Raw genomic sequence first — 22,334 nt, 5'->3', positions numbered from 1 at the left:
GAGTGAGTCTTGGAGTAGGAATAGGTCCGATTGGAGAAGATTGCTGGAAGGAGGCCAACACCAATAGTAGGTTGTAGTGCCCGCCCAAGTAAGTAAGATTCATTGTGAAATAGTAACTAGTTTTAGGAGAATGGTTGTATTACATACGAGCCAGCAATACAACTATAAACTACCCAAAAATAGTAACAAGTTTTCGAATATGCACTGTTCTTACCTGTTTTTCTTTCACAGGAGAATAAATAAATGTATCGAGAATTAAAGCCAATTCGAGTTATTATTGGAAAGCTTAAAAAGTCAAACTGCAGAAAAATTCTCTTCCCAACAAACAAATTTTGTTAAAAACAAATTTTTTTAGAAAAACATTAAACTTTACCGATAAAGATATTAAATATAGCTAACGCCGACCCGTACGAAACACCTATTCGTATCAAAAGCCTTTACTGTGAAACTCTTCATTTCTTTTACTTCATTCTCTACTGAAAAGCTATTCGCTCTTTAAAATCACTTACATTATCTTTCTTTGCCTTGTTAGCATATACAAATAAATTTCCGGAGGCAATATAGACAGCCCCGTACGAAGTCAACTTTCATAAATTCCTATTTAAACAGCTATATACCGCTATATTTACCTATATTTTCCTATAAATAAACATTTCACAGATGAATATGCTATTATATAGCTCTATATGCCTGTATATAGCTCAATATAGGTGAATATAGATATATATAGATGTCCATATATGGAATGCCTGGGTGTTCACACACATAACAAATTATTTCCATGTTAACAGAAACTCTCTAAGTACCATTTTTCCCAAGATATATCACTTTTATTAAAATCCAATATTTTTCCGGCAGCCATTTTGTTAGGAGACCGGAAATTTTACCGACGCTTTACAATCGTTAATACCTTTTAAACAAAAAAAAAAAATCATGAAAGTCGGTCAAAATTTACTCGAGATATTGACAAAATACTCCACGTTCACTGTACGGCCGAGTAGCCAGATAAGAGCTCACTCCAAGAGACCTAGCTCACGCTCCGGTGAACATAATTTCAAAAACTTTTTTTTCCCTGATTGGTACGGTCAATACTATCTAATAAAGCTAAAACAGACGAAATATGTTCAAATGTGGCCGACCTACAAGCAAAAACTGCTTGCCGCCCTGTGCCTGTTTCACACCAAGGGTCTAACTCACGAGTCGGTCATCCGATTTCCATAAACTTTTTTTTTGTCGATCGGTATTGTAAATACCTTTTATTTGACGTATCACTTACAAGTGTAACGTTTGAATGTCCGGAGATATCTTCGAAAAACCGTAAAGCACTTATTGGGCCACAGCTCGGGAGGGGTCGATCCAAAATCACTCATCTTCGAACTTAGCCTGTCTTTTGACATTACCAAACGGGAAAAAAAGAATTTTTAAAATCGGATGCGTTTTACTCAAGTTATCGTGCAGACAGACAGACGGACATTTTTTTTTCACTGATTTGGCATCTCTAGACAACCACAATAGATTTCCTCTTACTCAAGGAGTCCAATTCGACGTGTTACAAACGTATGTGTAAACCTATAAGACCCCAGTACTTCGTACGGGTCTAAAAACTACCGGCGATATCGACTTGCATATATCTTTGGTATAAATTTTTATCATTAACAGATATAGATGCTACTTGATCTCAAGATGTTTAGCAATTATCAAGATATTTTGTTAGATAGGATAAGTTTGAAACAATTTTTGTTTTTTGTTTTTTAAATTCTTATTCACATGAGCTTTGAGAAAATCTTTTTTTCCTGTAACTTTTAAAGCTCAATCACATGTGAAAACGAGCCGTCAGAACAGTCGGAGCGTTTGCTGCGACTGAGCCCCGTACAAACCCGTACATCCATTGCGCACGTGACCCTAGTTCGTCCGTCGCCCTACTCTTACCGTAAGCCTACTGCGGCCGTAAACGTCGGTAAAGTAAAATTCTTATGAAATGTGTACGTCTTAAAAATTGCGCATAGCGCAATTACGAAGCCCCGTACGACGTTCCTTTCAAATGTAACACAAACTACACTTCCCACTGATCAGTGACTTTGTAATTATCATTTCATCGATTTATGTTGTTTTTACAAAAATCCAAAATCGCGGCCGACGGCCATTTTGTTAGAAGGTGGAAGAGTACGGCTGCTTTACATTCGTTAGTACTGTGGTAACTCGTCAACACTCGCCAACACTCGACAACATATCAATTCATCACAGTATGCCAATCAAATGATTCCAGACATAGTAGACATTGTATCCCCTATATATACGGTGTATTTGTTAGACTAAGATTCATTCAAATATATGGATTCAAACTGAAAGCATCTTGCCTTTTCGTTCCCCATATAATTGGTGACCCCGACTCTGAATACAAAGTCAATATCAAGCTATACGCTTCGATATATTAATTGCTAACAAGCAACTGTTTAAAATAAATTGTTAGCAATAACAAGAATAAATTCGATTGAGTTCTACCGTCCAAATAATTAAATTTATTTGTGAGAACAAAATCAATAAACGCAAAGTTTCCTTTGTCTCATCTAAAAAATATTTTGCAAAATAAAATTTTTTGCATAATCTACGATGAGTGATACAGAAGAAATTATAGTTGAACAACCCGCCAATGAAACAGACGGCGCAAGAAATGTTGTTCATGCCAATAACAACGACGGCACAATTCGATCTGTCCAGTTAAAATTACCACCTTTCTGGAAAGCAAAACCAGAAATATGGTTTATGCAGATCGAAGCTCAATTTGCGACAAATGCTATAAGAGCCGACACATCCAAATACAATCATCTGGTTGGAAAATTAGACACCGATATCCTTGACAAAGTCAGTGATATTGTAATGAACCCACCAGACAATGATAAGTATTTAACTCTTAAAAATCGGTTGATCAAAGAATTTTCAGTCTCTGACCGTAAAAAACTAAAACATCTTTTCGACAATAATTCAATTAATGAAGCGTGCAAACCTTCAGAATTATTACGAAAAATGAAAGACAACACTTGTAACAAAGTCTCCGATGACTTATTACAAGAATTATGGTTTAACCGACTACCACAAAACATCCAAAGCATTTTGTCGTATAGTTCCGAACCATTGGAACAACTAAGTCTCATGGCCGACAAAATTTACGAAACCATGGATTTAGATAAAATACAGACTTTTACCAAACAACAACCAGTCAATGACTGCGATCTAGCACAACAGTTCTGCAAACTGGAAGACAAAATTGATTCTTTACAAAAAGAAATCAATAAATCTAACTCCCGCATCAGATCTGATTCGCGAAATCGTAATAAGTCTAAATCTCCTAACCGAGATAAACAATCTCCTAGCGGATTTTGTAAAAGTCATTTAGACTACGGTAAACGGTCGTGGCGTTGTACACCACCTTGTTCTTATCCAGACAAGAGCAATATAAAAAAACGCAACCCAAAAAACTAAACAGCCAGTCAAACCAAGCGCAATTTGACGAAGGCAAAGACATAAGTCGCTTATACATTCAAGAAAAAAATACTGGAAATACTTTCTTAATTGACACTGGTGCCGACATATCAGTCATTCCACCAAGTTATAAAGAAAGAAGCCATGCTCCATGTCAATTCCAACTTCATGCAGCTAATGGTACTCCTATTAAGACTTATGGGAGCAAATCGGTCACTATTAATTTAGGCCTAAAAAGAAATATAAGATGGATTTTTATAATTGCAGACGTGCAACAACCCATCATTGGAGCTGACCTACTCCAAAAATTCGACTTACTCGTCGATATTAAAAACAACAGACTAATTGACAGTAAAACTTCAATTTCTTCTATCGGAACAACCGTTGGTACACGAAAAAATAAAAATTCGATTAAAACCATATCGAACATTTCAGTTTACTATCAATTAGTCAACGAATTTCCAGATATTCTTGACTTGACAAAATTTAAATCAAAAGTGAAAAAGCACAATGTTAAACATCACATCGTTACCAAATGTGCCCCACTTTTTGCAAAAGCTCGAAGATTACATCCCTCTAAGCTTCCAATAGCTAAAAAAGAAATCGACGATATGCTTAAACTCGGTATATGTCGCCCCTCAGACAGCCCCTGGGCAACACCATTACTGATAAAAGAAAAACCATCAGGTGGTTTTAGACCATGTGGCGATTACCGACGTTTAAATGCTGCAACGCAACCAGATCGATATCCAGTTCCAAACATTCAAGAATTTAACTATTTCTTGCATGGAAAAAAGATCTTCAGCGTTGTCGATTTAGTCAGAGCTTATAACCAAATACCCGTTCACGAAGACGACATACAAAAGACGGCAATCATAACACCGTTTGGTTTATTTGAATTTCCATTCATGACTTTCGGTCTATGCAATGCCGGTCAGACGTTCCAACGTTTTATGAACGAAGTCCTCAAAGAATTAGACTTCTGTTTCGTCTACCTTGACGATATTCTAATTGCTTCCGAAAATGAAGAAGAACACAAAAAACATCTCAAAATACTTTTTGCTCGCCTCAACGACTACGGCGTAGTTATTAACTTGCAAAAATGTGTTTTCGGACAAAAAGAAGTCAAATTCCTCGGATTTCTAATAAATGAACACGGAACAAAACCTCTCGACAACCGAGTTAAATCAATATTAGACTTTCCCTTACCGGATACAGTCACCAAGCTCAAACGATTTCTCGGTATGATCAATTTTTTCCGTCGCTTCATGCCACACGCCGCAGAAACACAACTACCATTGTTTTCTTGCATGAAAGGCAACATAAAGAACGATAAAACACCTATCACCTGGACTGTGACCATGATAGAAGCTTTCAACAAATGTAAATCAGATTTAGCAAACGCAACTTTGCTAGCGCACCCTAAAACTGACGCACCTATCGGTTTACATGTCGATGCTTCCGATTATGCACTTGGAGGTGTAGTTGTTCAGTTTGTCAATAATAAATGGCAACCTTTATCATTTTATTCACAAAAATTAAATACTGCACAGCTTAAGTATTCAACTTATGATAAAGAACTCTTAGCCATCTATGAAGGAATTAAACATTTCCGACAAATTTTAGAAGGAATGGAATTTACGATCTTCACAGATCATAAACCATTAGTTCATGCCTTCACTCAAAAAGCTGACAAAGCAACCCCTCGTCAAATACGACAACTAAACTACATATCTCAGTTTTCAACTGATATTCGACATCTACCTGGAAAGAAAAATGTTGTTGCTGATGCAATGTCTCGAATAGAAACATTGAACATAGTACATTCAATATCACTTGATAGCTCAATTGATTATAAATTACTAGCCGAAGCCCAAACCAGAGATATGACGGTAATCGACAAAGTAAAAAAAGACACGAGTCTTAAAGTTATTAAAACGGACTATCATGGTACAGACATATTTTGTGATATATCAACTGGAAACTTGAGACCGATTGTTCCTCCTGATTTTCGCAAAATTGTTTTTGACAAAGTCCATAACTTTGCTCATCCAGGAATCAAAGCTTCTACAACTACGATAAAAAAAGATTTCGTTTGGCCAACTATGATCAAAGACATTCGAAATTATTGTAAAAGCTGTATTCCTTGTCAGAAGACCAAAGTCTCACGACACAACTCGTCGCCAATCACACCGATTGATATGCCGAATCAAAGATTCGATCATGTCCATTTAGACATTGTGGGTGCACTCCCTAATTCAGAAGGATTCAAATATGTCCTAACATGCATCGATCGTTTTACAAGATGGCCCGAAGCAATCCCTATGGAAAACCAAACCGCTGAAACATGCGCTAAACAGTTTTTTTTCCATTGGATTCCTCGCTTCGGCGTGCCAGAAGTTATAACAACCGATCAAGGTAAACAATTCGAATCAGATTTGTTCGCCGAATTAAATAAACTTCTTGGAACAAAGAGATTGAGAACAACAGCCCACCATCCTCAAGCCAACGGAATTCTTGAAAGATGGCATCGGATTGTTAAAGGAGCAATCAAGTGTCATTCAACACCTGATTGGATGAAAACGCTCCCTATTGTGATGTTAGGATTACGTTCAATAATTCTACCTCACATCAACGCTTCTGTTTCAGAAATGGTATATGGTACAAATATCCGTTTACCATACCATTTTTTCCATCATACAGAAGAAGATCTTTCAAAAGATCCAAGTTCTTTCGTTGAAAAGTTAAAACGACATATGAATGATTTACAGCCTGTCCCAAGCGCTAATCATCATAAACAAAAAGTTTTTCTTTTCAAGAACTTAGATACTTGTACTCACGTATTCGTCCGTACCGATGGTTATAGAAAACCCCTACAACCTAATTATGAAGGACCATACGAAGTAATCAAAAGAGATACTAAATTTTTCACTCTTAAAATTAAGGGAAAAGAAAAAGTTATCTCTATCGATCGACTAAAGCCATGTTACGAAATTCCGTTGCTCAACGAAATTTTTAAACAAACTAAACATGTAACTTTTGCAAACGATCTAGTACACTATTCTCTAAATGCCTATAAAAGCGGCAACAATATTTGAGAAAAGTACATTCACTTCTAGTCGTTCGAAAGAACAACAACTACAAGTAAATAAAATAAAATATTTAAATAAAAAATGATGGAAACACTTAAAGACGCAAACACCGGTCTAAAGTGTATCATTGATACCGGAAGTCCATTTTCATTATTCCCACAATTTGAAATCAATGGACGATATACATCCCTATCTATATACAACGGAAATCAAATCCTTCCAATGTATGAAAAAATAGAAAAGAATATAAAGATCAATAATATCAATTATTCGTGGCGTTTTTACACCGCCAATATTGATGAAATAATTTTGGGTGCTGATTTTATCGCAGCATACCAAAATCAAAATACATAAATCAATTGAAAAATTGACTTATATCCAAAAATCAATTATAAAATCCAGAATCACCAGCATCATACGATACAATGATCATCAAAATCAAACAAACATTTGGAAAAACATAAATCAAAATCGCCAATAAGTTCCTTTCATAATTTGGTTGGTCAAATGGAATCAAAAGAATTCACGCCTCAAATGGATACCGAAACCTGATCCTAGGGGGGAAGTGTGTGGTAACTCGTCAACACTCGCCAACACTCGACAACATATCAATTCATCACAGTATGCCAATCAAATGATTCCAGACATAGTAGACATTGTATCCCCTATATATACGGTGTATTTGTTAGACTAAGATTCATTCAAATATATGGATTCAAACTGAAAGCATCTTGCCTTTTTGTTCCCCATAGTACCTTTCAAACAAAAAAAAATCATGAAATTCGGTCAAATTTGACTCGAGATATTAACAAAAAACCACCACCTTCACTGTACGGCCGAGTAGCCACATATAAGCTCACTCCAAGAGACCTAGCTCACGCTCCGGTAAACCGAGTTTCATAGACTTTTTTTCCCGGATTGGTAATACCTAACTAATAAAGCAAAATCTATCTAAATCCGTTCAAATTTGGCCAGCCTACAAGCAAAAACGGCTTGCCGCCCTGTACCTAGTTCACACCAAGGCGTCTAACTCACAAATCGGTCATCCAATTTCCATAAACTTTTTTTTTCGTCGATCGGTATTGTAAATACCTTTCATTACTTCATCACTTACAAGTGTAGCCTTTAAATGGCCAGAGATATCTTCGGAAAACGTTAAATCACTTATGGGGCCACAGCTCGGGAGAGGTCGACCCAAAATCGCCTATCTTCGAACTTAGCCTCACTATTTTGACTATCTTTCAGAATTTTTTTTAAAATCGTATTTGATTTACTCAAGAACATGACAGACGGACGGACAAAATTTTTATTGCGGATTCGTCATCTATGAACATAGGCAAACACTTTGCCCTTACCGTCTGCTTCGAATTCCATCAATTACACACGGCATCGTAATCCTATAAGCCCCTTCGTACTTCGTACGGGGCCAAAAAAACATAAAGAGATCGAATGGGGGACTGAAGTTTCAATAATTTCGATAGACAACATTATTCTAAGCAAAAAATTATTCTACACTATCGTAAAATTATAAACATTTATATTTTTAATTAATTGTTTTCTGATTTTCAAAGATCAGTCAAACATAAAAAAGACTATACGTCTCTATATGCCTCTCTTTTCTTCTAATGTAATTTTTTCTTAATTCTCTCACGAAAAAGGTATGCTTTTGGGTTGAATTTGGGTCGTAGTCGTAATTGAAATATAAATTAAAAGTAAAAAACTTGAAATTTCGGCAATAGTGTAGAACAATTTTTTGTTTACAATAACATTCTTAATCTAAATACAAAAAATGTCAAAAGTTCAATGTCCCATTGGTAAACGATACGAACTATTAGAGATTTTTGTTCGAAATATCTGGAGATATGTTGTAGTGTCGTATTGATTGGTATGATCAAATATAGGTCTTTGTGAATTTTTGTTGTATTTATTCTCCTTTTATTCGAATATTCATAACATTCATCTTCATACTAAATTTTCCCATCAACTGAAACGAAAATCATGGACATTTCATAATCCTAGAACTGAAAATGTAATTTGAATCAATAGTCATTCAGGCGCCAACAAAGTTTTTACTGAAGTAGTTTAGCCTTTTTTATTTTGTCGTCATAATACAATAGTTATTTATTACACAAGGGTTGGATATACAATAATAAAATATAAGAGCCAAATGTCACAGTGATGATTCTTAAAATTCAATTTTCGCACATTTCAACATGTTGCAATGCAATTTCTTCTTCTATTAACGAACAAAATGAGAAAAATTTGACATTTTCGCCGATTCGGATTTTTTGTGTTTTTGTGCAAATTGTTTCATTCGACTAATTGCAAGGCTATTTTGGCAGACCCTTAATGGGTCGAATGAGCTATAACTCAATAATGTCCGTGACCCCTTGTCCAAAAGTTGTTCGAAGATTTCGCCAACTCACTCTTAACTTAATAAGATATTGTATTCTCATCACTCTTGATAAATTTAACAGCTGTTATTAAAATTATTCCCGGTAAAATTTTGGTGTCCCCACAGTCCGTTCTGTTTGACATATGTCAAGTAAACAGAGGCAAAACAGCTGCAAAAAGTTGAGATCAGACTAAGGGTATTACTTTGCCATTATCAGCCATTTTTCCCGTTATAATTTATTTTTAAAGTGTTTTATCAAGGTACAAACATAAGCACTAAAGGTAATGTATAGAGAAAGAGCTCCTGCAGAATAAAAATCAACTCACCAAATTATACGAAAATTCTAAATTAATATGAAGGGGCTAAGCGCCCGGAGCAATTAATTAATCAAAATATAAAACAAAATCACCACAACTATTTTATTAAAATATTTCGCGCGTGTCAAATCTGGTATATAAATAAAATTATTCGGTAATGCCAAGTAACATATATTTCACAGGAAAATAATATTATTCCATTGACTGTAAGTCATGGGTCTTATTGCAGAAAATACACCGTACTTGACAAGATCACTATGATTAAAATCATTAAAATTACTAGGTCACACATTTTGGGCGGGTCAGGTCCATTGACTGACAATTTTTGCAATGTATCAGCTTGTTTTTCATTCTTAAACTTCTGAAGCATCTTAAATCACTATCACAGTTCTGCAACAGATGTTTGAGTGACAGGTGAAATTGTCAAGTGACAAACATAAACAAACAAGACTGTAAGCAAGTGCTAAGTAAAAACCAAGAAATTGATTAAGTTTGTTTACAACCTAGTAGTAAGCGTAAGTTTACGAAAATAAATTATAATTGTTCATAGCTTTAAGTGATTAAGTGCCAAATAAAATTTTTCAGCCTTGAAGATGACTGGTCACACAGTCGAAAGCTAGGCTCAAATTTGGTCACATCAACTTTTGGAGTTTTAATTTTGTCGAATCCAGGCGTTACAATGCAATATCCAATTTCGTTCTAAATCGACAAGCAATACAACAACTATAAACGTTGACTATCACAGATACAAAAATTTACATCTCATCCTAGTTTTTTTTTCATATGCTATAAACTAACTTCAATAGGTCAAAGAGTAAACCTAAGCATCTCTTCCAAAGAAAGGACATACTTCGATTGGTGATGAGCTGTCAAAGAGTCGCTGCCGAAACAAGGACGTACTTAAGTCGGCGTTCAGCTGTCAAATAGTAAACATATCTGCCAAAACAAGGGTATATTTTAGTCGATGATTGACTGTCAAAGAGTAAACATCTCTGCCAAAACAAGGACGTGCTTTTGTCGGCGTTCAGCTGTCAAATAGTAAACATTTCTGCCAAAACAAGGGTATATTTTAGTCGGTGATTAGCTGTCAAAGTGTAAACATCTCTGTCAAAAAAGGGTATAATTCAGTCGATAATTGGCTGTCGAAGAGTAAAAAAACTCTGTCAAAACAAGGACACACTTTAGTCGGTTATTAGCTGTCGAAGAGTAAACATCTCTTCCAAAAAAGGACGTACTTTAGTCAGCGTTTAGCTGTCAACGAGTTAACATCTCTGCCAAAGCAAGGACATAATTTAGTCGGCTGTCGAAGAGTAAAAAAGCTCTGCCAAAACAAGTACATACTTCAGTCGGTGATTGGCTGTCAAAGAGTAAACATCTCTGCCGAAACAAGGACGTACTTTAGTTGGCGTTCAGCTGTCAAATAGTAAACATCTCTGCCAAAACAAGAAAATGCTTTAGTCGGCGTTCGTCTGTGGAAGAGTAAAAAACTCTGCCAAAACAAGTACATACTTCAGTCGATAATCAGCTGTCAAAGAGTAAACATATCAAAGCATATCGGTGTAGGTGACGCTTACAGATTCGACACGCTAAAAGATATGCGTCACAAATGGCAGCTGATGAGGAAAGTAGGCGAAAGTTTTATCAACAAAAATCTTACCAGAAAAATTTGAGGAAGAAATTTATTTAAAAAAAAATTTGCGTCACAAGTGGCAGATGATTCGGCTTTCTTCCGTTTGAATTCCATTCTTTAAAAGAATATATATCACAATTATGAAAATTTTCCTTCCTCAACATCTGCCACTTGTGACGCAAATTTTTTTTGTTATAAATTTCTTCCTAAAATTTTTCTGGTAAGATTTTTGTTGATAAAACTTTCGCCTACTTTCCTCATCAGCTGCCATTTGTGACGCATATCTTTTTGCGCGTCACCTACACCGATATCAGTTCTTTTGTAAGTGGATAACAGGACTTGCGTCACACCTCCACTGTAAGTGGTTCTGGGCGATATCAGCTTTTTTGTAAGTTGTGATTTTTTAGAATTTGGTCGCAGATAACAGACAATCATATTGTGCAGTTTGAACGAAAATATTCTTCTTAGAAAACTGTATAACTTTCTCTTTGATCTGAACCTTCCAGCTTTTATTTGACGAAAATGGAAAATTTTACGAAATTCAAAAATTTGACGAAAATCAAAAATTTGATCAAAATCGAAAGTTTGACAAAATTTAAAATTTGACGAAAATTGAAAATTTGACAAAAAACGCTCATAGCTTCCAAATAAGCGACTTTTCTAAAACTCTATAACTTTGTTTTTTACACGAGGTTTCCATCTGCCGTATTTTCTGAGTTATGGCTGACATAGCTCGCACTTAAAACGCTCATAGCTCCCAAATAGACGACTTTTCAGGAAAACCACGAAACAAGTGTCGACTAGAATCTAAAACTCTATAACTTTGTCTTTTACGCGAACTTTCTATCTGCAGTATTTTCCGAGTTATGACTGACATAGCTCGCACTTAAAAATCTCATAGCTTCCAAATAAGCGTCTTTTTAGGGAAACCATGAAACACGTGTCGACTAGAATCTAAAACTCTATAACTTTGTCTTTTACGCGAACTTTCTATCTGACATATTTTCCGAGTTATGGCTGACATAGCTCGCACTTAAAACGCTCGTAGCTCCCAAATAGATGATTTTTTAGGAAAACCATGAAACATGTGTCGACTAGAATCTAAAACTCTATAAATTTGTCTTTTAAACGAACTTTCTATCTGCCACATTTTCTGAGTTATGGGTCCTATAGCTCAATAGCTTAACTCGCTCCGAAATTATAAGCTTTTATAAAATTTCCTTCAAATTAGTTTCTTAGAATTACGTCCTTAACATACCCTGAAAATTTCAAAAGTTTCGTTGGGAGTTGCGGGAAATGTTAACTATTATCGAAAGGCAAGAATGATATTCGTACGATTTCAAATAAGATAAAATTTACCTGATTATACTTAGTTTTGTAACGTCCATTTCAAATTTAATGAAAAATTACTTTCGCTAACAAATATTTGGGGGAAAACTCTAACTACGTCTCCTTCGTACTATGACGATTAGTCATGATGATCGGTTAATATATGAGCAAACATGAAGTCCATTTAAATTTCACTTTTCGACAATACGAGGAGTGATTCAATTAAAAACTTCATTTCTTAAATAATTTTTAAAAAGTAATCTGTTTCGTTCTCAAAATCAATAAAAATTTCGTTTAATTATCTGCGCAATCATTATTCGTTCATCAATGTCAAAATCGAACAGTATATCCTATCGCCCAAAACCACTTACAGTGGAGGTGTGACGCAAGTCCTGTTATCCACTTACAAAAGAACTGATATCGGTGTAGGTGACGCTTACAGATTCGACACGCAAAAAGGTATACGTCACAAATGGCAGCTGATGAGGAAAGTACGCGAAAGGCTTATCAACAAAAATCTTACCAGAAAAATTTTAGGAAGAAAATTATAATAAAAAAGTTTGCGTCACAAGGGGCAGATGTTGAGGAAGGAAAATTTGTAAAATTGTGAAATACATTCCTTTAAAAAATGGAATTCAAACGGAAGAAAGCCGAATCATCTGCCCCTTGTGACGCAAACTTTTTTATTATAATTTTCTTCCTAAAATTTTTCTGGTAAGATTTTTGTTGATAAGCCTTTCGCGTACTTTCCTCATCAGCTGCCATTTGTGACGTATACCTTTTTGCGTGTCGAATCTGTAAGCGTCACCTACACCGATATCAGTTCTTTTGTAAGTGGATAACAGGACTTGCGTCACACCTCCACTGTAAGTGGTTTTGGGCGATATCAGCTCTTTTGTAAGTTGTGATTTTTTATAATTTGGTCGCAGATAATAGACAATCATATTGTGCAGTTTGAACGAAAATATTCTTCTTACAAAACTGTATAACTTTCTCTTTGATCTGAATCTTCCAGCTTTCATTTGACGAAAATCGAAAATTTGACGAAAATAAAAAATTTGACGAAATTCGAAAATTTTGACGGAATTTGAAAACTTGACGAAAATCAAAACTTTGATAAAAATCGAAAATTTGACTAAAATCGAAAAATTGACGAATATCGAAAATTTGACGAAAATCGAAAATTTGACGCGCTTAAAACGCTCATAGCTTCCAAATAAGGGACTTTTTAGTGAAACCATGAAACACGTATCGACTAGAATCTAAAACTCTATAACTTTGTCTTTTACACGAGGTTTCCATCTGCCGTATTTTCCGAGTTATGGCTGACATAGCTCGCACTTAAAACGCTCATAGCTCCCAAATAGACGACTTTTTAGGAAAACCATGAAACACGTGTCGAATAAAATCTGAAACTCTATAAATTTGTCTTTTAAACGAACTTTCTATCTTTTATATTTTCTGAGTTATGGGTCATATAGCTCAATGGCTCAAAACGCTCATAGATAGCTCCGAAATTATAAGCTTTTAAGAAAATTCCTTCAAATTAGTTTCTTAGAATTACGTCCTTAACATACCCTGAAAATTTCAGCCAAATTCACCGGTAAATTAAAAAGTTTCGCCGTAACAGAGTGACAAAGTAACAAAGGTTGGTAAAATTCATCAATTTCAAAATGTATGAAAATGAATTTCTTCATACAAATTTCTGCAAGTTTCCAAGTTTTGAAATTTAATATCTCGGCCAAATTTTAACCTTATGAGGCGTGTGATGTCTCGTTGAACTCGTATGGACGCCCAGATTACGAATAAAATACTTTGGGGGTAGTAGGAGCAAAGGGGGAAAAGTCAAAAAGTTCGTGTATATATGTTCCTCAGTCCTGCGGAAAAAATTTTTTGTCTAATTTTTCAGTGTGAACGGACTTGCGTCACGGCCCTTCACTAATGTAGGGCAATGATCAAACTAAATTGTAATGTTTTCATAAGATTTGTATACACGCATGCTCAGAACGCTCTCACAAACACATTAACTTCACATGTGTTTCACATTTATTTCGCATTTTTTTCACATTTGACTCACATCTGTGATTCAAATGTGAATCAAATGTAAATACATCACATTGAGTTTAATTGTCACATTTCACAAATTAGCGATGAATCTCATAAAACTTTTGTCACATCCTAATACTTTGGACCCAAATGCACCGATTGGTGCAATAAAATTAAATATGTTCTGTCATTATAAGGCCAAATGTGCGAATCACATATGGGCAAATGTGTCATATAAGGCAAATTTGGCCATTTTGCATGCTCACATTTACCTAAATATTTTTGTCAATTGCAACCTGATTCTATGTTTCTTAAATAATTTAGATGTGGCCTGCAATAATCAAAATATTGAGTAGATTTGCTGTACGTGCTAATTAAACATTTTTTGTCCTCACATTTGATTCACAGTAGATGTACATTTGATGTACATTCGATGTACATATGATTTACATATTCAATGCCGCACTAAACGAACATGTTTTGGGTGCGTTCAAAGAGGAGAGCGTTTAGTAACAAGTCGATATGAACGTCTACACTGACTGATGTGATTGACACAGCAGTTTTGAAAACTTTTACAGTTGAGTGAGACTTTGGAGTTTACACATTGCTAAAATTAATTGTTATTTATTGTACGCAGCAAACATGACAAGTTCAGCAGAGAAGTGTTGCTGATTTGACTTGACTTTGCTTCGTTTTCGTGTATGTTGTGACGTACACGTACGAATGAAAAAAGAGAAAATAAACGCAAGTGAAATCAAATCAGCAACTCTTCACTCCTGAACTTGTCAAGTTTGCTGCGTACATTAAAGTAGGAAATAGCAACAATGTGTAAACTCGAACTATCTCTTCGCTGTATGAACATTTTTTTCTGCATTTTTAGTGAAATTTTAAATTTTATTAATATACTCAAAAATATCTATGTTTATTTAGTTAACAAAATTCAAATTTTTTACAAGTAAAATATTTCGTTTAGATTTTTAGAAGGCGGAAGCGTACCCAAGATTGATGCAACGTTTCCTCGTTGAATTGCTATTCCTAGCCGTTGAAAAAGGTAGCTCGTTGCTCGTTTCTCTTTCGTTACTTCTGTAATTTTCTTACTTCTGTAAACTCCAGTCGTCTCGGATGACACCGGTTTATTAATAGTTTACAAATTTTAAATTTTATTAATAGTTTACAAATTAGTTCGAAATAAAATTATTATTTTTTAAATAAAATTATAGAAACTAATTTTTTACAGATTTTATGTTTTTATGTCGAAAAACGAGATTTAATGTGACTCTAGTTGTTCACTCATATTTTCATGGTTCCTGAGATCAGATTTTTGAAGAATAAAAAATTGATCGAATAGGATTTTTTTCAATGTTCTATTGTTGTTAATGTTAGAAATGTTTTAGGTACAATATAAAAGTAAACCAAATGAAAGTGAATTTGATCGAATTTGGTGCAAGCGAATGCATTCTTGCCTTTCGATAATAGTTAACATTTCCCGCAACTCCTTGTAACAGAGTAACAGAGTAACAAAGGTTGGTAAAATTCATCAATTTCAAAATGTATGAAAATACATTTTTCCATACAAATTTCTACAAATTTCCAAGTTTTTATTTTATTATTAATTTAATATCTCGGCCAAATCTTAACCTTATGAGGCGTGTGATAGCTCGTTGAACTCGTATAGATTACGAATAAAACAAGTGGGGGTAGTAGGAGCGGAGGGGGAAAAGTCAAAAAAGTTGTGTATATAATGTTCCTTAGTCCTACGGAAAAATTTTTTTTGTCAATTTTTTCAGTGTGAACGGACTTGCGTCACGGCCCTTCACTAACGTAGGGCCATGATGTGTCTTGTTTTACCACTCGTTGCCGACGGTATACGTTGCAGTATATAATTCGCGTTAGTTTTGAATTTCTTATTGCGGATTAGCAAACATTTGATAGGTGATCAATTGACCTAACTCCTCGTAAGGCGATGAGAAACTGTTTATACGATCATTGTGTATCCGTTATAAGCAAACTCTCCTTAATATTGCCACATTAGCTTGGGGATGGATGCGACGCCACGTTAGGGAAATTGTAACCCATCAGAGAAATGATAACAGATGGCGCTGGCCCGGAACAGTTCCTTCTGTTATGATTTTTCTGTCATCCATCGATGTGTAACAGCTAATTTTGCAAACAAATTTGATTCTAATGCGAATTTTCCACTGGTAAGATAGGTGTCCTTACTTGATCCATTTGCATAGCACAAACATGTGTAGCGAATGTGTCTTGTTTTACCACTCATTGCCGCCGGTATACGTTGCAGTATATAATTCGCGTTAGTTTTGAATTTCTTATTGCGGATTAGCAAACATTTGATAGGTGATCAATTGACCTAACTCCTTGTAAGGCGATGAGAAACCGTTTATACGATCATTGTGTATCCGTTATAAGCAAACTCTCCTTAAAATTACCACATTTCGGACCTAACTCCTAGCCGATTCCTACGGGAAGAAAAGAGGGCACAGGCAGGGCCTTGGGGGCAGTTCCCAAGTGCGCTCAATTGTGTACAATCTTTTTCAGCATCAGTACATGAAATATTTATCTCATAAAAAGAATTTCGTCATAATTGTCAATATATATAAAATCAGGGTAAACGCAACTCCTTGTGTTTTAACTTACAAAGTAACTGATATCTCTATGGGTGACGCATTCTGCGTGTGAAATAAATATTTTGAGAAAAAAAAAACTTAGTCGAAAGTACTTAGATAGGACAATTTTTTAGTTAAATTAAAAATCCATTAGACATCAATATGTATGAAACCGCGATGTAAATCCTTCAACTTAACAATTTCTTTGGTTCATTTGACATTTTTAACTAATAATACGTGAAATAAGAGTAGGTCAGGAAAGTAGGAAAGGACAATTCATTCATTTCATTTCATTTCATTTATTTCATCTTAAAAAAATTCTGTTTACATGACCTGCGTAACTCTAGTTTGCACTAAACAATTCAAAAGAGCTACTATAAAAAAGTTAACAAAAGTATAAAATCGTAAAAGCATAAAAACAAAAATTAATCACAAGACTAAACAACTCAAGCTCCACAATTATTGAACCGAAAAAGGGAAAATGTATCGAAGTACGTATGTATTCTTTAGTAAAAAGCACATAATTCGACCATGGTAGTTTCATCTAGTAAGTAATTTCAAAGTAAATTAAATCAGGAAAATTTCGTAATCAATTCAACAAGAATGCCTTTAATGAACGACAAAATGGGTTTAGACTGAGAGAATTTCGAATTTGAGGTGGCAGTGCATTAAACAACTTCGGACCAGCGTATAGCAAGCAGCGGCTACCGTACTTTGACGAAACCTTTGGCATCCTGAGCAGATAAGAATACCTAGTACCGTAGCGATTGGAGTTATCAAAAAATCGAACAGAGTGGTGTTTCAGATCATTCACGCAGCAGAAAACGAATTTACAAACAGCCATCTCATACATCTGAGGAACAGTCAACATCTCAGGAAAGTGGTACATGAAAAGTGAATCTGTCGGAAACCGCATTGGCAGTTTGTGAGTTGCTTTAAGTGCTGATCTATGTAGCACTTCAAACTCATCAATCAACGTCTTCTTGGCCGAGCCCCAAACACCGATGCAATACGTTAAGTGACAATGCACGGTGGAGAAATATATCATCCTTAGAACCCTTCTGGGTAAGAAACGTAGTCGCTTGATAATCCCAATCCGACTGGAGATCGTGGAGCTGACGTTAGAGATGTGCTGCTCCCACGTCACAAACTCGTCTAACGTCAGTCCGAGACACTTAACGGACGAATGCACCTTGACTTCCACACCTTCAAAAAACAGAACTGGAAGATCGTCAATTTTGACGCTGGGTTTGCCGAAGTGGACCAATTTCGTCTTCTCCAAGTTTAACGTAAGCTTATTTACACGAAAGTACTCTGCCATAAGAACAAGATCTTCGGAAAGGCCTGACACGTTATCAGAAGCTACTGCCGACGAAATAAACATGTTCGTGTCATCGGCAAATCCAAAGGGGGAGGACTCCATCGGTAGATCAAAGAAGTCGTTAATGAACACCACAAAAAGAAGTGGGGACAGCACACCTCCCTGCGGAACACCTACAGTCACGTCTACGGGCTCACTGTTCACGCCGTTACAAACGGTAAATTGCCTCCGGCCAGTCAGATAACTCCTCACCAAATCTAGGGCCACACCTCTGATACCTGCAAATTCAAGTTTGGCAAGAAGAAGCTCATGAACAACGGTATCAAACGCCTTAGTCAGATCTATGAACAGACCCGAGACAACCCTTCCCTCGTCAATCTCAGCGTTAATCATGCTCGAACAAGGCAGTATGAGTCCCACTACCATGCCTCATGTTAAAAAAATCAGATTGCTTAAGAAAGCCATTAATAGCACGGTGGATCACAGTCTCAAGGACCTTGTTGACTGCCGGCAGTACAGATATAGGACGGTAGTTACCGACTTCAGAAGTCAAGCCTTTCTTGTAAATGGGAACGACCTTGGCGAGCTTCAGGTCATCAGGATATGCCCCATGGGCCAAGCACAGATTGAACAAGTCACTCAAAAACGGAGAGATCGATGTGGAGCAACATTTCAAAGAGCCCACTGAAATTTCATCGAAGCCTGGCGACTTGTCAACATTCATCGACATGATTATAGAGCTAACGTCAGGAGCAGTAACCGGCTCGAAAAAAAGCGACAGGGGAGAAACAGTCAGCGTATTAAACTTATTCAAGTCGCCCAGGTTACCACAGGGAATCTCTTCAGCAAGTCTCTTGCCGACATTCGCAAAAAATTCATTAAAAAACCCGGCGACCTTATCTCGATCAACCGGATTTCCTTCATCTTCTAGCGAAACCACACTGCCGCTCTTTCGAGCTTTACCCAACAGCTTATTGATTCTCTTCCATACACGCTTGGGCCCTTCGCAGTCGCGAAACAGATCTTCATAATAATATTCCTTGTACTGCGACTGGTACCTCTCAAACTCAACCTTCAGAACAGTCAACTTATGGTCCAAGTGGGAATGGTCAAGTCCCAAGCGCCGTTTCCTTCTAATCCTGTTCCTCAGGTTACACAGCTTACGGATCATGTACTCGAGGTGATCATTCATATATGGGCAGCTCAAGTGGGCAGTCTTAACCCTGACCTCCTTAGTCACAGAGAATTTGGAGACAGAAGACTTAAAGGACGCCGAGAAGTAAGAGTACAAGCCATTAACATCATCAGACTGCGGCACTCGCTCATCGCTAAGGAGATTCACCAACTCTGAGTTCACTCTTTCGTAGTCAACAACCGTCTTAGTCAAAACCGAGTACTTGTCGCTAATCGGTAGCGATACACGTGAGATCACGACATTATGGTCACTCATCACATGGTGAACGGTCGAGTTGTAAACAGTGATGTGTTTATCGCAGCTAAAAGCAGCATGGTCAAGGAGAGCACCACTATCAGGTCTGGTTACTCTATCGTTCCCAACAGAATAGCCACAGCTCGCAATAATGCTCTCATACCGTCTACGAAGCGAAGAGCGACTAGCAGAGCCAACCGGCAGCACATTGATGTTCATATCACCCGCAACCATACCAAACCTGTCACCGTCAATGGCCTTAGCCAAATGATCCAAGAAACCATCAACGTTCGAATCTACTGGTGGCCTGTAGTAAGCATGAAGCTTGAAGTTAGAGGCTACATAGTTAGGCGGTAACTGGACTGTCAATGAAACATAAAAGAAATCAGAGCTCAAAGACTCATTGAATACATAATTCAATCGCTCGTGCACATAAACGACTAGCCCACCAGCAAAGCCATCTCTCGAAGCAAAGACAGCACTGTATCCAGGTAAGCCGTACAGACCCACTTCACTAGCATCAATCCAAGACTCACCGACAATCACAATATCGTACACACCAGGGAACTTGCTCAGAAATTGCACAAACAAGTCAAAACGTCTCAAATCTTTGATACTACGGAAATTTACTTGAAAAATTCGCAAGCCACCCACATGCACGCAATCAGATCTCGAATAGTCTCTCACGCTGTCAAATTCGTCGTTCATAAAGGTAGGCAATCCTACTCTTAAATCCATAAAAATAGTTCAAAATAAAAATAAAAAAAAATAAAAAATAATAAAAATAATAAGTTCAACAAACAAAACTAGACAATTGAAACGTACCATACTCGAAGGACGGGCGGAGCGACTAGTCGCTTCCATTGATCTTATCAAAATTCGTATAAAAATTGACGTTTATCGCTTGACAACCGTCGTTCTTCCTCAGATAAATTTTCCCTTTATTCGTCCACAAATATTTGAAATTATTCGCTGTCTTGAACGCCTTCGCCGTGTAAAAAAGTTTTTTTCGTGCCTTAGTTAAATGTTCATTGACGAACACGAAACTTTCATCGCCAGCAATGTCAATTTTCGTTGTTGTTAGACCACGCAATTGAGGACATATTTTATGTATAATTTTTTCTTTAAATTTTATTTTACCAAAAATTAGTTTACAAATAATTTTGAATCATTTAAATATTATTGACGAATACCTTCCAAATCGTTGGTCCTGCATAGCCCATCTTCGAACTTAGCCTGAGGAATCTGATTCCACGCAATACAAAAAAAGAATCTTCTAAATAGAGTTGGGGGGTTTCGAAAGAAGTTGTAGATATGAGTATGAAAATAGATTTTGTGTACTTTAAATGCCCAAAATGTGCGATTTTTTTTTTAAATTAATTAAATTTTTAAAAACACAACTGTTGCCCAAACATCAGATATTTTTTTTTCAACATAACACTACTCTTTATCGAAGGATTTGGTTGTAGTGCTGCTAGATCGTTGAGTTCGATTTGATTTTTTTTAGTGTAGTTCAAACTAAGTTTTCCATTCATAAAATTATTTTTCGCAATTCCGGTCCATAATCATCACCTTTCCATGCATCCATTTAATGTCGTTTTGAAGGTATTTTTTTCACTGTATTTCTGGACGCAGTGCGATATCAACTTTTTTTTCGCACGCTAAAGAACCTATTACCTTCAACGAAGGCTAAATTTTTATAAATAAAAATCTTGCATTGACCAGAAATCGAACCCCCGACACCAAAAGGTTTTTGACCACAAAGCAGCGACTATAGCCATTCAGCTATAGAGTCACACAATTATACCGAACGTATTGTTGAAGCGTATATACTAAGCATTGACTACTCGATTTCATTCAACGCGTCTCTTTACATCACATTGCAATGTGTATTATAATGCAGCCTTCTTGATCGTTCAAATGAATTTCTGTATACACAAGAATTTTGGAACAAAATGTAGGACAAGTTTTGCATTGAAAAGGTGATTATGGCCCGAAATTGCGAAAAACGTTGTATCTACCACGGTAGGTATGCCGGTATTTTTTCGCACACGACGTCTTGTCGACCTCGGCTTCGCCTCGGTTCGACAATCGACATCTAGTGCGAAAAAATACCTTCATACCTACCTTGGTAGATAAATAACTAGTATAAGATTCCGAAAAGTAAATTATAAATGTACGAACAATGATACTCATTACTGAGACTGATAACAGCAACTTTTTCTCATTTCATATTCATTTCTTATTTTGCACGTTCATTCGTTGTTTAGTTATTTTCGGTCAAATTTTTATCGCAACACTGAAAGGGAAAATTTGGGAATTGTTGACATTTCATGACATTTATCATTTTAATATTATTTTTTCCAAACATAACAACAAGTTATCCTAGTTATCAAATAAATTTCTTTAATTAAATTAAACTAAGCCAAAAAAATGAACCGAAAAGAACTTAAAAAATGTGCTACCAGAGGTCTGCGACATTACGATATGAGATGACGGGCAAGTTCGTCGATGTAGCTTGTTCGTATCTGTTGTCTGTAGTGACATCCGCAGTATTCAAAACGCTTGCACGTCCTCTTCCTCTACCAAGCGCTACAGCTTTTCCACGACCGGTTCCTACTGCAGAACTTATCACATTGTTAACGTGTCCAAGACCTCTTCCTAATACAGC

At 36.2% G+C, this 22,334-nt stretch overlaps 1 protein-coding gene and 1 long non-coding RNA gene across 2 annotated transcripts in view; one reads left to right on the top strand and one right to left on the bottom strand.

Moving 5' to 3' along the window:
- Positions 1 to 22,334, bottom strand: part of LOC119067054 (frequenin-1) — a 50,113-nt gene that overhangs the window by 7,523 nt on the left and 20,256 nt on the right. The window lies entirely within an intron of this gene.
- LOC119067057 lies at positions 9,676 to 10,014 on the top strand. Its single transcript, XR_005085847.1, has 2 exons — positions 9,676 to 9,799; positions 9,870 to 10,014. It is a non-coding gene; the product is annotated as an uncharacterized LOC119067057 (long non-coding RNA).

This window comes from Bradysia coprophila (genome assembly GCF_014529535.1).
Source record: "Bradysia coprophila strain Holo2 chromosome X unlocalized genomic scaffold, BU_Bcop_v1 contig_117, whole genome shotgun sequence".
In the NCBI taxonomy this organism is placed as follows: Eukaryota; Metazoa; Arthropoda; class Insecta; order Diptera; family Sciaridae; genus Bradysia; species Bradysia coprophila.
Note: the sequence above shows the minus strand (reverse complement) of the source record. Positions and strands in the feature narration are given on the sequence as shown.